The following is a 16,148-nucleotide window of genomic DNA, read 5'->3' as shown; positions in this document are numbered from 1 at the left end:
AATAGTCTGTGCATTGCTTTGCAATAGTCTCTGTGCATTGCTTTGCAATAGTCTGTGCATTGCTTTGCAATAGACTCTGCATTGCTTTGCAATAGTATCTGTGCATTGCTTTGCAAAAGTCTCTGTGCATTGCTTTGCAAAAGTCTCTGTGCATTGCTTTGCAATAGTCTGTTAGTCTGTGCATTGCTTTGCAATAGTCTGTGCATTGCTTTGCAATAGTCTCTGTGCATTGCTTTGCAATAGTCTCTGCGCATTTCTTTGCAATAGTCTGTGCATTGCTTTGAAATAGTTTGTGCATTGCTTTGCAATAATCTGTGCATTGCTTGCAATAGTCTGTGCATTGCTGTGCAATAGTCTGTGCATTGCTTTGCAATAGTCTATGTGCATTGCTTTGCAATAGTCTCTGTGCATTGCTTTGCAATAGTCTCTGTGCATTGCTTTGCAATAGTCTCTGTGCAATGCTTTTCAATAGTCTGTGCATTGCTTTGCAATAGTCTCTGTGCATTGCTTTGCAATATTCTCTGTGCATTGCTTTGCAATAGTCTCTGTGCATTGCTTTGCAATAGTCTGTGCATTGCTTTGCAATAGTCTGTGCGTTGCTTTGCAATAGTATCTGTGTATTGCTTTGCAATAGTCTCTGTGCATTGCTTTGCAATAGTCTTTGCATTGCTTTCCAATAGTCTGTGCATTGCTTTGCAATAGTCTCTGTGCATTGCTTTGCAATAGTCTGTGCATTGCTTTGCAATAGTCTGTGCATTGCTTTGCAATAGTCTCTGTGCATTGCTTTGCATAGTCTGTGCATTGCTTTGCAGTAGTCTGTGCATTGCTTTGCAATAGTCTCTGTGCATTGCTTTGCAAAAGTCTCTGTGCATTGCTATGCAATAGTCTCTGTGCATTGCTTTGCAATAGTCTGTGCATTGCTTTGCAATAGTCTGTGCATTGCTTTGCAATAGTCTGTGCATTGCTTTGCCATAGTCTCTGTGCATTGCTTTGCAATAGTCTCTGTTCATTGCTTTGCAATAGTCTGTGCATTGCTTTGCAATAGACTCTGCATTGCTTTGCAATAGTATCTGTGTATTGCTTTGCAATAGTCTCTGTGCATTGCTTTGCAATAGTCTGTGCATTGCTTTGCAATAGTCTGTGCATTGCTTTGCAATAGTCTGTGCATTGCTTTGCAATAGTCTGTGCATTGCTTTGCAATAGTCTCTGTGCATTGCTTTGCAATAGTCTGTGCATTGCTTTGAAATAGTCTGTGCATTGCTTTGCAATAGTCTGTGCATTGCTTTGCAATAGTCTGTGCGTTGCTTTGCAATAGTATCTGTGTATTGCTTTGCAATAGTCTCTGTGCATTGCTTTGCAATAGTCTTTGCATTGCTTTCCAATAGTCTGTGCATTGCTTTGCAATAGTCTCTGTGCATTGCTTTGCAATAGTCTGTGCATTGCTTTGCAATAGTCTGTGCATTGCTTTGCAATAGTCTCTGTGCATTGCTTTGCATAGTCTGTGCATTGCTTTGCAGTAGTCTGTGCATTGCTTTGCAATAGTCTCTGTGCATTGCTTTGCAAAAGTCTCTGTGCATTGCTATGCAATAGTCTCTGTGCATTGCTTTGCAATAGTCTGTGCATTGCTTTGCAATAGTCTGTGCATTGCTTTGCAATAGTCTGTGCATTGCTTTGCCATAGTCTCTGTGCATTGCTTTGCAATAGTCTCTGTTCATTGCTTTGCAATAGTCTGTGCATTGCTTTGCAATAGACTCTGCATTGCTTTGCAATAGTATCTGTGTATTGCTTTGCAATAGTCTCTGTGCATTGCTTTGCAATAGTCTGTGCATTGCTTTGCAATAGTCTGTGCATTGCTTTGCAATAGTCTGTGCATTGCTTTGCAATAGTCTATGCATTGCTTTGCAATAGTCTCTGTGCATTGCTTTGCAATAGTCTGTGCATTGCTTTGAAATAGTCTGTGCATTGCTTTGCAATAATCTGTGCATTGCTTGCAATAGTCTGTCCATTGCTTTGCAATAGTCTGTGCATTGCTTTGCAATTGTCTCTGTGCATTGCTTTGCAATAGTCTGTGCATTGCTTTGCAATAGTCTATGTGCATTGCTTTGCAACAGTCTCTGCGCATTGCTTTGCAATAGTCTGTGCATTGCTTTGCAATAGTCTGTGCATTGCTTTGCAATAGTCTGTGCATTGCTTTGCAATAGCCTGTTAGTCTGTGCATTGCTTTGCAATAGTCTGTGCATTGCTTTGCAATAGTCCGTGCATTGCTTTGCAATAGTCTCCGTGCATTGCTTTGCAATAGTCTGTGCATTGCTTTGCAATAGTCTGTGCATTGCTTTGCAATAGTCTGTGCATTGCTTTGCAATAGTCTGTGCATTGCTTTGCAATAGTCCGTGCATTGCTTTGCAATAGTCTCCGTGCATTGCTTTGCAATAGTCTGTGCATTGCTTTGCAATAGTCTGTGCATTGCTTTGCAATAGTCTCTGTGCATTGCTTTTCAATAGTCTGTGCATTGCTTTGCAATAGTATGTGCATTGCTTTGCAATAGTCTCTGTGCATTGCTTTGCAATAGTCCGTGCATTGCTTTGCAATAGTCTGTGCATTGCTTTGCAATAGTCTGTGCATTGCTTTGCAATAGTCTGTGCATTGCTTTGCAATAGTCTCTGTGCATTGCTTTGCAATAGTCTGTGCATTGCTTTGAAATAGTCTGTGCATTGCTTTGCAATAATCTGTGCATTGCTTGCAATAGTCTGTCCATTGCTTTGCAATAGTCTGTGCATTGCTTTGCAATTGTCTCTGTGCATTGCTTTGCAATAGTCTGTGCATTGCTTTGCAATAGTCTATGCGCATTGCTTTGCAATAGTCTCTGCGCATTGCTTTGCAATAGTCTGTGCATTGCTTTGCAATAGTCTGTGCATTGCTTTGCAATAGTCTGTGCATTGCTTTGCAATAGCCTGTTAGTCTGTGCATTGCTTTGCAATAGTCTGTGCATTGCTTTGCAATAGTCCGTGCATTGCTTTGCAATAGTCTCCGTGCATTGCTTTGCAATAGTCTGTGCATTGCTTTGCAATAGTCTGTGCATTGCTTTGCAATAGTCTCTGTGCATTGCTTTTCAATAGTCTGTGCATTGCTTTGCAATAGTATGTGCATTGCTTTGCAATAGTCTCTGTGCATTGCTTTGCAATAGTCTGTGCATTGCTTTGCAATAGTCTCTGTGCATTGCTTTGCAATAGTCTGTGCATTGCTTTGCAATAGTCTCTGTGCATTGCTTTGCAATAGTATTCGCATTGCTTTGCAATAATCTTTGCATTGCTTTCCAATAGTCTGTGCATTGCTTTGCAATAGTCTCTGTGCATTGCTTTGCAATAGTCTGTGCATTGCTTTGCAATAGACTCTGCATTGCTTTGCAATAGTATCTGTGCATTGCTTTGCAAAAGTCTCTGTGCATTGCTTTGCAAAAGTCTCTGTGCATTGCTTTGCAATAGTCTGTTAGTCTGTGCATTGCTTTGCAATAGTCTGTGCATTGCTTTGCAATAGTCTCTGTGCATTGCTTTGCAATAGTCTCTGCGCATTTCTTTGCAATAGTCTGTGCATTGCTTTGAAATAGTTTGTGCATTGCTTTGCAATAATCTGTGCATTGCTTGCAATAGTCTGTGCATTGCTGTGCAATAGTCTGTGCATTGCTTTGCAATAGTCTATGTGCATTGCTTTGCAATAGTCTCTGTGCATTGCTTTGCAATAGTCTCTGTGCATTGCTTTGCAATAGTCTCTGTGCAATGCTTTTCAATAGTCTGTGCATTGCTTTGCAATATTCTCTGTGCATTGCTTTGCAATAGTCTCTGTGCATTGCTTTGCAATAGTCTCTGTGCATTGCTTTGCAATAGTCTGTGCATTGCTTTGCAATAGTCTGTGCGTTGCTTTGCAATAGTATCTGTGTATTGCTTTGCAATAGTCTCTGTGCATTGCTTTGCAATAGTCTTTGCATTGCTTTCCAATAGTCTGTGCATTGCTTTGCAATAGTCTCTGTGCATTGCTTTGCAATAGTCTGTGCATTGCTTTGCAATAGTCTGTGCATTGCTTTGCAATAGTCCCTGTGCATTGCTTTGCATAGTCTGTGCATTGCTTTGCAGTAGTCTGTGCATTGCTTTGCAATAGTCTCTGTGCATTGCTTTGCAAAAGTCTCTGTGCATTGCTATGCAATAGTCTCTGTGCATTGCTTTGCAATAGTCTGTGCATTGCTTTGCAATAGTCTGTGCATTGCTTTGCAATAGTCTGTGCATTGCTTTGCCATAGTCTCTGTGCATTGCTTTGCAATAGTCTCTGTTCATTGCTTTGCAATAGTCTGTGCATTGCTTTGCAATAGACTCTGCATTGCTTTGCAATAGTATCTGTGTATTGCTTTGCAATAGTCTCTGTGCATTGCTTTGCAATAGTCTGTGCATTGCTTTGCAATAGTCTGTGCATTGCTTTGCAATAGTCTGTGCATTGCTTTGCAATAGTCTGTGCATTGCTTTGCAATAGTCTCTGTGCATTGCTTTGCAATAGTCTGTGCATTGCTTTGAAATAGTCTGTGCATTGCTTTGCAATAATCTGTGCATTGCTTGCAATAGTCTGTCCATTGCTTTGCAATAGTCTGTGCATTGCTTTGCAATTGTCTCTGTGCATTGCTTTGCAATAGTCTGTGCATTGCTTTGCAATAGTCTATTTGCATTGCTTTGCAATAGTCTCTGCGCATTGCTTTGCAATAGTCTGTGCATTGCTTTGCAATAGTCTGTGCATTGCTTTGCAATAGTCTGTGCATTGCTTTGCAATAGCCTGTTAGTCTGTGCATTGCTTTGCAATAGTCTGTGCATTGCTTTGCAATAGTCCGTGCATTGCTTTGCAATAGTCTCCGTGCATTGCTTTGCAATAGTCTGTGCATTGCTTTGCAATAGTCTGTGCATTGCTTTGCAATACTCTCTGTGCATTGCTTTTCAATAGTCTGTGCATTGCTTTGCAATAGTATGTGCATTGCTTTGCAATAGTCTCTGTGCATTGCTTTGCAATACTCTCTGTGCATTGCTTTTCAATAGTCTGTGCATTGCTTTGCAATAGTATGTGCATTGCTTTGCAATAGTCTCTGTGCATTGCTTTGCAATAGTCTGTGCATTGCTTTGCAATAGTCTCTGTGCATTGCTTTGCAATAGTCTGTGCATTGCTTTGCAATAGTCTCTGTGCATTGCTTTGCAATAGTATTCGCATTGCTTTGCAATAATCTTTGCATTGCTTTCCAATAGTCTTTGCATTGCTTTGCAATAGTCTCTGTGCATTGCTTTGCAATAGTCTGTGCATTGCTTTGCAATAGACTCTGCATTGCTTTGCAATAGTATCTGTGCATTGCTTTGCAAAAGTCTCTGTGCATTGCTTTGCAAAAGTCTCTGTGCATTGCTTTGCAATAGTCTGTTAGTCTATGCATTGCTTTGCAATAGTCTGTGCATTGCTTTGCAATAGTCTCTGTGCATTGCTTTGCAATAGTCTCTGCGCATTTCTTTGCAATAGTCTGTGCATTGCTTTGAAATAGTTTGTGCATTGCTTTGCAATAATCTGTGCATTGCTTGCAATAGTCTGTGCATTGCTGTGCAATAGTCTGTGCATTGCTTTGCAATAGTCTATGTGCATTGCTTTGCAATAGTCTCTGTGCATTGCTTTGCAATAGTCTCTGTGCATTGCTTTGCAATAGTCTCTGTGCAATGCTTTTCAATAGTCTGTGCATTGCTTTGCAATAGTCTCTGTGCATTGCTTTGCAATAGTCTCTGTGCATTGCTTTGCAATAGTCTCTGTGCATTGCTTTGCAATAGTCTGTGCATTGCTTTGCAATAGTCTGTGCGTTGCTTTGCAATAGTATCTGTGTATTGCTTTGCAATAGTCTCTGTGCATTGCTTTGCAATAGTCTTTGCATTGCTTTCCAATAGTCTGTGCATTGCTTTGCAATAGTCTCTGTGCATTGCTTTGCAATAGTCTTTGCATTGCTTTGCAATAGTCTGTGCATTGCTTTGCAATAGTCTCTGTGCATTGCTTTGCATAGTCTGTGCATTGCTTTGCAGTAGTCTGTGCATTGCTTTGCAATAGTCTCTGTGCATTACTTTGCAAAAGTCTCTGTGCATTGCTATGCAATAGTCTCTGTGCATTGCTTTGCAATAGTCTGTGCATTGCTTTGCAATAGTCTGTGCATTGCTTTGCAATAGTCTGTGCATTGCTTTGCCATAGTCTCTGTGCATTGCTTTGCAATAGTCTCTGTTCATTGCTTTGCAATAGTCTGTGCATTGCTTTGCAATAGACTCTGCATTGCTTTGCAATAGTATCTGTGTATTGCTTTGCAATAGTCTCTGTGCATTGCTTTGCAATAGTCTGTGCATTGCTTTGCAATAGTCTGTGCATTGCTTTGCAATAGTCTGTGCATTGCTTTGCAATAGTCTGTGCATTGCTTTGCAATAGTCTCTGTGCATTGCTTTGCAATAGTCTGTGCATTGCTTTGAAATAGTCTGTGCATTGCTTTGCAATAATCTGTGCATTGCTTGCAATAGTCTGTCCATTGCTTTGCAATAGTCTGTGCATTGCTTTGCAATTGTCTCTGTGCATTGCTTTGCAATAGTCTGTGCATTGCTTTGCAATAGTCTATGTGCATTGCTTTGCAATAGTCTCTGCGCATTGCTTTGCAATAGTCTGTGCATTGCTTTGCAATAGTCTGTGCATTGCTTTGCAATAGCCTGTTAGTCTGTGCATTGCTTTGCAATAGTCTGTGCATTGCTTTGCAATAGTCCGTGCATTGCTTTGCAATAGTCTCCGTGCATTGCTTTGCAATAGTCTGTGCATTGCTTTGCAATAGTCTGTGCATTGCTTTGCAATAGTCTCTGTGCATTGCTTTTCAATAGTCTGTGCATTGCTTTGCAATAGTATGTGCATTGCTTTGCAATAGTCTCTGTGCATTGCTTTGCAATAGTCTGTGCATTGCTTTGCAATAGTCTCTGTGCATTGCTTTGCAATAGTCTGTGCATTGCTTTGCAATAGTCTCTGTGCATTGCTTTGCAATAGTCTGTGCATTGCTTTGCAATAGTCTCTGTGCATTGCTTTGCAATAGTATTCGCATTGCTTTGCAATAATCTTTGCATTGCTTTCCAATAGTCTGTGCATTGCTTTGCAATAGTCTCTGTGCATTGCTTTGCAATAGTCTGTGCATTGCTTTGCAATAGACTCTGCATTGCTTTGCAATAGTATCTGTGCATTGCTTTGCAAAAGTCTCTGTGCATTGCTTTGCAAAAGTCTCTGTGCATTGATTTGCAATAGTCTGTTAGTCTGTGCATTGCTTTGCAATAGTCTGTGCATTGCTTTGCAATAGTCTCTGTGCATTGCTTTGCAATAGTCTCTGCGCATTTCTTTGCAATAGTCTGTGCATTGCTTTGAAATAGTTTGTGCATTGCTTTGCAATAATCTGTGCATTGCTTGCAATAGTCTGTGCATTGCTGTGCAATAGTCTGTGCATTGCTTTGCAATAGTCTATGTGCATTGCTTTGCAATAGTCTCTGTGCATTGCTTTGCAATAGTCTCTGTGCATTGCTTTGCAATAGTCTCTGTGCATTGCTTTGCAATAGTCTCTGTGCAATGCTTTTCAATAGTCTGTGCATTGCTTTGCAATAGTCTCTGTGCATTGCTTTGCAATAGTCTCTGTGCATTGCTTTGCAATAGTCTCTGTGCATTGCTTTGCAATAGTCTGTGCATTGCTTTGCAATAGTCTGTGCGTTGCTTTGCAATAGTATCTGTGTATTGCTTTGCAATAGTCTCTGTGCATTGCTTTGCAATAGTCTTTGCATTGCTTTCCAATAGTCTGTGCATTGCTTTGCAATAGTCTCTGTGCATTGCTTTGCAATAGTCTGTGCATTGCTTTGCAATAGTCTGTGCATTGCTTTGCAATAGTCTCTGTGCATTGCTTTGCATAGTCTGTGCATTGCTTTGCAGTAGTCTGTGCATTGCTTTGCAATAGTCTCTGTGCATTGCTTTGCAAAAGTCTCTGTGCATTGCTATGCAATAGTCTCTGTGCATTGCTTTGCAATAGTCTGTGCATTGCTTTGCAATAGTCTGTGCATTGCTTTGCAATAGTCTGTGCATTGCTTTGCCATAGTCTCTGTGCATTGCTTTGCAATAGTCTCTGTTCATTGCTTTGCAATAGTCTGTGCATTGCTTTGCAATAGACTCTGCATTGCTTTGCAATAGTATCTGTGTATTGCGTTGCAATAGTCTCTGTGCATTGCTTTGCAATAGTCTGTGCATTGCTTTGAAATAGTCTGTGCATTGCTTTGCAATAATCTGTGCATTGCTTGCAATAGTCTGTCCATTGCTTTGCAATAGTCTGTGCATTGCTTTGCAATTGTCTCTGTGCATTGCTTTGCAATAGTCTGTGCATTGCTTTGCAATAGTCTATGTGCATTGCTTTGCAATAGTCTCTGCGCATTGCTTTGCAATAGTCTGTGCATTGCTTTGCAATAGTCTGTGCATTGCTTTGCAATAGTCTGTGCATTGCTTTGCAATAGCCTGTTAGTCTGTGCATTGCTTTGCAATAGTCTGTGCATTGCTTTGCAATAGTCCGTGCATTGCTTTGCAATAGTCTCCGTGCATTGCTTTGCAATAGTCTGTGCATTGCTTTGCAATAGTCTCTGTGCATTGCTTTTCAATAGTCTGTGCATTGCTTTGCAATAGTATGTGCATTGCTTTGCAATAGTCTCTGTGCATTGCTTTGCAATAGTCTGTGCATTGCTTTGCAATAGTCTCTGTGCATTGCTTTGCAATAGTCTGTGCATTGCTTTGCAATAGTCTCTGTGCATTGCTTTGCAATAGTATTCGCATTGCTTTGCAATAATCTTTGCATTGCTTTCCAATAGTCTGTGCATTGCTTTGCAATAGTCTCTGTGCATTGCTTTGCAATAGTCTGTGCATTGCTTTGCAATAGACTCTGCATTGCTTTGCAATAGTATCTGTGCATTGCTTTGCAAAAGTCTCTGTGCATTGCTTTGCAAAAGTCTCTGTGCATTGCTTTGCAATAGTCTGTTAGTCTGTGCATTGCTTTGCAATAGTCTGTGCATTGCTTTGCAATAGTCTCTGTGCATTGCTTTGAAATAGTTTGTGCATTGCTTTGCAATAATCTGTGCATTGCTTGCAATAGTCTGTGCATTGCTGTGCAATAGTCTGTGCATTGCTTTGCAATAGTCTATGTGCATTGCTTTGCAATAGTCTCTGTGCATTGCTTTGCAATAGTCTCTGTGCATTGCTTTGCAATAGTCTCTGTGCAATGCTTTTCAATAGTCTGTGCATTGCTTTGCAATAGTCTCTGTGCATTGCTTTGCAATAGTCTCTGTGCATTGCTTTGCAATAGTCTCTGTGCATTGCTTTGCAATAGTCTGTGCATTGCTTTGCAATAGTCTGTGCGTTGCTTTGCAATAGTATCTGTGTATTGCTTTGCAATAGTCTCTGTGCATTGCTTTGCAATAGTCTTTGCATTGCTTTCCAATAGTCTGTGCATTGCTTTGCAATAGTCTCTGTGCATTGCTTTGCAATAGTCTGTGCATTGCTTTGCAATAGTCTGTGCATTGCTTTGCAATAGTCTCTGTGCATTGCTTTGCATAGTCTGTGCATTGCTTTGCAGTAGTCTGTGCATTGCTTTGCAATAGTCTCTGTGCATTGCTTTGCAAAAGTCTCTGTGCATTGCTATGCAATAGTCTCTGTGCATTGCTTTGCAATAGTCTGTGCATTGCTTTGCAATAGTCTGTGCATTGCTTTGCAATAGTCTGTGCATTGCTTTGCCATAGTCTCTGTGCATTGCTTTGCAATAGTCTCTGTTCATTGCTTTGCAATAGTCTGTGCATTGCTTTGCAATAGACTCTGCATTGCTTTGCAATAGTATCTGTGTATTGCTTTGCAATAGTCTCTGTGCATTGCTTTGCAATAGTCTGTGCATTGCTTTGCAATAGTCTGTGCATTGCTTTGCAATAGTCTGTGCATTGCTTTGCAATAGTCTGTGCATTGCTTTGCAATAGTCTCTGTGCATTGCTTTGCAATAGTCTGTGCATTGCTTTGAAATAGTCTGTGCATTGCTTTGCAATAATCTGTGCATTGCTTGCAATAGTCTGTCCATTGCTTTGCAATAGTCTGTGCATTGCTTTGCAATTGTCTCTGTGCATTGCTTTGCAATAGTCTGTGCATTGCTTTGCAATAGTCTATGTGCATTGCTTTGCAATAGTCTCTGCGCATTGCTTTGCAATAGTCTGTGCATTGCTTTGCAATAGTCTGTGCATTGCTTTTCAATAGCCTGTTAGTCTGTGCATTGCTTTGCAATAGTCTGTGCATTGCTTTGCAATAGTCTGTGCATTGCTTTGCAATAGTCTCCGTGCATTGCTTTGCAATAGTCTGTGCATTGCTTTGCAATAGTCTGTGCATTGCTTTGCAATAGTCTCTGTGCATTGCTTTTCAATAGTCTGTGCATTGCTTTGCAATAGTATGTGCATTGCTTTGCAATAGTCTCTGTGCATTGCTTTGCAATAGTCTGTGCATTGCTTTGCAATAGTCTCTGTGCATTGCTTTGCAATAGTCTGTGCATTGCTTTGCAATAGTCTCTGTGCATTGCTTTGCAATAGTATTCGCATTGCTTTGCAATAATCTTTGCATTGCTTTCCAATAGTCTGTGCATTGCTTTGCAATAGTCTCTGTGCATTGCTTTGCAATAGTCTGTGCATTGCTTTGCAATAGACTCTGCAATGCTTTGCAATAGTATCTGTGCATTGCTTTGCAAAAGTCTCTGTGCATTGCTTTGCAAAAGTCTCTGTGCATTGCTTTGCAATAGTCTGTTAGTCTGTGCATTGCTTTGCAATAGTCTGTGCATTGCTTTGCAATAGTCTCTGTGCATTGCTTTGCAATAGTCTCTGCGCATTTCTTTGCAATAGTCTGTGCATTGCTTTGAAATAGTTTGTGCATTGCTTTGCAATAATCTGTGCATTGCTTGCAATAGTCTGTGCATTGCTGTGCAATAGTCTGTGCATTGCTTTGCAATAGTCTATGTGCATTGCTTTGCAATAGTCTCTGTGCATTGCTTTGCAATAGTCTCTGTGCATTGCTTTGCAATAGTCTCTGTGCAATGCTTTTCAATAGTCTGTGCATTGCTTTGCAATAGTCTCTGTGCATTGCTTTGCAATAGTCTCTGTGCATTGCTTTGCAATAGTCTCTGTGCATTGCTTTGCAATAGTCTGTGCATTGCTTTGCAATAGTCTGTGCGTTGCTTTGCAATAGTATCTGTGTATTGCTTTGCAATAGTCTCTGTGCATTGCTTTGCAATAGTCTTTGCATTGCTTTCCAATAGTCTGTGCATTGCTTTGCAATAGTCTCTGTGCATTGCTTTGCAATAGTCTGTGCATTGCTTTGCAATAGTCTGTGCATTGCTTTGCAATAGTCTCTGTGCATTGCTTTGCAATAGTCTGTGCATTGCTTTGCAATAGTCTGTGCGTTGCTTTGCAATAGTATCTGTGTATTGCTTTGCAATAGTCTCTGTGCATTGCTTTGCAATAGTCTTTGCATTGCTTTCCAATAGTCTGTGCATTGCTTTGCAATAGTCTCTGTGCATTGCTTTGCAATAGTCTTTGCATTGCTTTGCAATAGTCTGTGCATTGCTTTGCAATAGTCTCTGTGCATTGCTTTGCATAGTCTGTGCATTGCTTTGCAGTAGTCTGTGCATTGCTTTGCAATAGTCTCTGTGCATTACTTTGCAAAAGTCTCTGTGCATTGCTATGCAATAGTCTCTGTGCATTGCTTTGCAATAGTCTGTGCATTGCTTTGCAATAGTCTGTGCATTGCTTTGCAATAGTCTGTGCATTGCTTTGCCATAGTCTCTGTGCATTGCTTTGCAATAGTCTCTGTTCATTGCTTTGCAATAGTCTGTGCATTGCTTTGCAATAGACTCTGCATTGCTTTGCAATAGTATCTGTGTATTGCTTTGCAATAGTCTCTGTGCATTGCTTTGCAATAGTCTGTGCATTGCTTTGCAATAGTCTGTGCATTGCTTTGCAATAGTCTGTGCATTGCTTTGCAATAGTCTGTGCATTGCTTTGCAATAGTCTCTGTGCATTGCTTTGCAATAGTCTGTGCATTGCTTTGAAATAGTCTGTGCATTGCTTTGCAATAATCTGTGCATTGCTTTGCAATTGTCTCTGTGCATTGCTTTGCAATAGTCTGTGCATTGCTTTGCAATAGTCTATGTGCATTGCTTTGCAATAGTCTCTGCGCATTGCTTTGCAATAGTCTGTGCATTGCTTTGCAATAGTCTGTGCATTGCTTTGCAATAGCCTGTTAGTCTGTGCATTGCTTTGCAATAGTCTGTGCATTGCTTTGCAATAGTCCGTGCATTGCTTTGCAATAGTCTCCGTGCATTGCTTTGCAATAGTCTGTGCATTGCTTTGCAATAGTCTGTGCATTGCTTTGCAATAGTCTCTGTGCATTGCTTTTCAATAGTCTGTGCATTGCTTTGCAATAGTATGTGCATTGCTTTGCAATAGTCTCTGTGCATTGCTTTGCAATAGTCTGTGCATTGCTTTGCAATAGTCTCTGTGCATTGCTTTGCAATAGTCTGTGCATTGCTTTGCAATAGTCTCTGTGCATTGCTTTGCAATAGTCTGTGCATTGCTTTGCAATAGTCTCTGTGCATTGCTTTGCAATAGTATTCGCATTGCTTTGCAATAATCTTTGCATTGCTTTCCAATAGTCTGTGCATTGCTTTGCAATAGTCTCTGTGCATTGCTTTGCAATAGTCTGTGCATTGCTTTGCAATAGACTCTGCATTGCTTTGCAATAGTATCTGTGCATTGCTTTGCAAAAGTCTCTGTGCATTGCTTTGCAAAAGTCTCTGTGCATTGCTTTGCAATAGTCTGTTAGTCTGTGCATTGCTTTGCAATAGTCTGTGCATTGCTTTGCAATAGTCTCTGTGCATTGCTTTGCAATAGTCTCTGCGCATTTCTTTGCAATAGTCTGTGCATTGCTTTGAAATAGTTTGTGCATTGCTTTGCAATAATCTGTGCATTGCTTGCAATAGTCTGTGCATTGCTGTGCAATAGTCTGTGCATTGCTTTGCAATAGTCTATGTGCATTGCTTTGCAATAGTCTCTGTGCATTGCTTTGCAATAGTCTCTGTGCATTGCTTTGCAATAGTCTCTGTGCATTGCTTTGCAATAGTCTCTGTGCATTGCTTTGCAATAGTCTGTGCATTGCTTTGCAATAGTCTGTGCGTTGCTTTGCAATAGTATCTGTGTATTGCTTTGCAATAGTCTCTGTGCATTGCTTTGCAATAGTCTTTGCATTGCTTTCCAATAGTCTGTGCATTGCTTTGCAAAAGTCTCTGTGCATTGCTTTGCAATAGTCTGTGCATTGCTTTGCAATAGTCTGTGCATTGCTTTGCAATAGTCTCTGTGCATTGCTTTGCATAGTCTGTGCATTGCTTTGCAGTAGTCTGTGCATTGCTTTGCAATAGTCTCTGTGCATTGCTTTGCAAAAGTCTCTGTGCATTGCTATGCAATAGTCTCTGTGCATTGCTTTGCAATAGTCTGTGCATTGCTTTGCAATAGTCTGTGCATTGCTTTGCAATAGTCTGTGCATTGCTTTGCCATAGTCTCTGTGCATTGCTTTGCAATAGTCTCTGTTCATTGCTTTGCAATAGTCTGTGCATTGCTTTGCAATAGACTCTGCATTGCTTTGCAATAGTATCTGTGTATTGCGTTGCAATAGTCTCTGTGCATTGCTTTGCAATAGTCTGTGCATTGCTTTGCAATAGTCTGTGCATTGCTTTGCAATAGTCTGTGCATTGCTTTGCAATAGTCTGTGCATTGCTTTGCAATAGTCTCTGTGCATTGCTTTGCAATAGTCTGTGCATTGCTTTGAAATAGTCTGTGCATTGCTTTGCAATAATCTGTGCATTGCTTGCAATAGTCTGTCCATTGCTTTGCAATAGTCTGTGCATTGCTTTGCAATTGTCTCTGTGCATTGCTTTGCAATAGTCTGTGCATTGCTTTGCAATAGTCTATGTGCATTGCTTTGCAATAGTCTCTGCGCATTGCTTTGCAATAGTCTGTGCATTGCTTTGCAATAGTCTGTGCATTGCTTTGCAATAGTCTGTGCATTGCTTTGCAATAGCCTGTTAGTCTGTGCATTGCTTTGCAATAGTCTGTGCATTGCTTTGCAATAGTCCGTGCATTGCTTTGCAATAGTCTCCGTGCATTGCTTTACAATAGTCTGTGCATTGCTTTGCAATAGTCTCTGTGCATTGCTTTTCAATAGTCTGTGCATTGCTTTGCAATAGTATGTGCATTGCTTTGCAATAGTCTCTGTGCATTGCTTTGCAATAGTCTGTGCATTGCTTTGCAATAGTCTCTGTGCATTGCTTTGCAATAGTCTGTGCATTGCTTTGCAATAGTCTCTGTGCATTGCTTTGCAATAGTATTCGCATTGCTTTGCAATAATCTTTGCATTGCTTTCCAATAGTCTGTGCATTGCTTTGCAATAGTCTCTGTGCATTGCTTTGCAATAGTCTGTGCATTGCTTTGCAATAGACTCTGCATTGCTTTGCAATAGTATCTGTGCATTGCTTTGCAAAAGTCTCTGTGCATTGCTTTGCAAAAGTCTCTGTGCATTGCTTTGCAATAGTCTGTTAGTCTGTGCATTGCTTTGCAATAGTCTGTGCATTGCTTTGCAATAGTCTCTGTGCATTGCTTTGCAATAGTCTCTGCGCATTTCTTTGCAATAGTCTGTGCATTGCTTTGAAATAGTTTGTGCATTGCTTTGCAATAATCTGTGCATTGCTTGCAATAGTCTGTGCATTGCTGTGCAATAGTCTGTGCATTGCTTTGCAATAGTCTATGTGCATTGCTTTGCAATAGTCTCTGTGCATTGCTTTGCAATAGTCTCTGTGCATTGCTTTGCAATAGTCTCTGTGCAATGCTTTTCAATAGTCTGTGCATTGCTTTGCAATAGTCTCTGTGCATTGCTTTGCAATAGTCTCTGTGCATTGCTTTGCAATAGTCTCTGTGCATTGCTTTGCAATAGTCTGTGCATTGCTTGCAATAGTCTGTGCATTGCTGTGCAATAGTCTGTGCATTGCTTTGCAATAGTCTGTGCATTGCTTTGCAATAGTCTATGTGCATTGCTTTGCAATAGTCTCTGCGCATTGCTTTGCAATAGTCTGTGCATTGCTTTGCAATAGTCTGTGCATTGCTTTGCAATAGTCTGTGCATTGCTTTGCAATAGCCTGTTAGTCTGTGCATTGCTTTGCAATAGTCTGTGCATTGCTTTGCAATAGTCCGTGCATTGCTTTGCAATAGTCTCCGTGCATTGCTTTACAATAGTCTGTGCATTGCTTTGCAATAGTCTCTGTGCATTGCTTTTCAATAGTCTGTGCATTGCTTTGCAATAGTATGTGCATTGCTTTGCAATAGTCTCTGTGCATTGCTTTGCAATAGTCTGTGCATTGCTTTGCAATAGTCTCTGTGCATTGCTTTGCAATAGTCTGTGCATTGCTTTGCAATAGTCTCTGTGCATTGCTTTGCAATAGTATTCGCATTGCTTTGCAATAATCTTTGCATTGCTTTCCAATAGTCTGTGCATTGCTTTGCAATAGTCTCTGTGCATTGCTTTGCAATAGTCTGTGCATTGCTTTGCAATAGACTCTGCATTGCTTTGCAATAGTATCTGTGCATTGCTTTGCAAAAGTCTCTGTGCATTGCTTTGCAAAAGTCTCTGTGCATTGCTTTGCAATAGTCTGTTAGTCTGTGCATTGCTTTGCAATAGTCTGTGCATTGCTTTGCAATAGTCTCTGTGCATTGCTTTGCAATAGTCTCTGCGCATTTCTTTGCAATAGTCTGTGCATTGCTTTGAAATAGTTTGTGCATTGCTTTGCAATAATCTGTGCATTGCTTGCAATAGTCTGTGCATTGCTGTGCAATAGTCTGTGCATTGCTTTGCAATAGTCTATGTGCATTGCTTTGCAATAGTCTCTGTGCATTGCTTTGCAATAGTCTCTGTGCATTGCTTTGCAATAGTCTCTGTGCAATGCTTTTCAATAGTCTGTGCATTGCTTTGCAATAGTCTCTGTG

Source organism: Lissotriton helveticus, assembly GCF_964261635.1.
Source record: "Lissotriton helveticus chromosome 1_1 unlocalized genomic scaffold, aLisHel1.1 SUPER_1_unloc_15, whole genome shotgun sequence".
Taxonomy (NCBI): Eukaryota; Metazoa; Chordata; class Amphibia; order Caudata; family Salamandridae; genus Lissotriton; species Lissotriton helveticus.
This window is presented reverse-complemented; position numbering follows the sequence as displayed.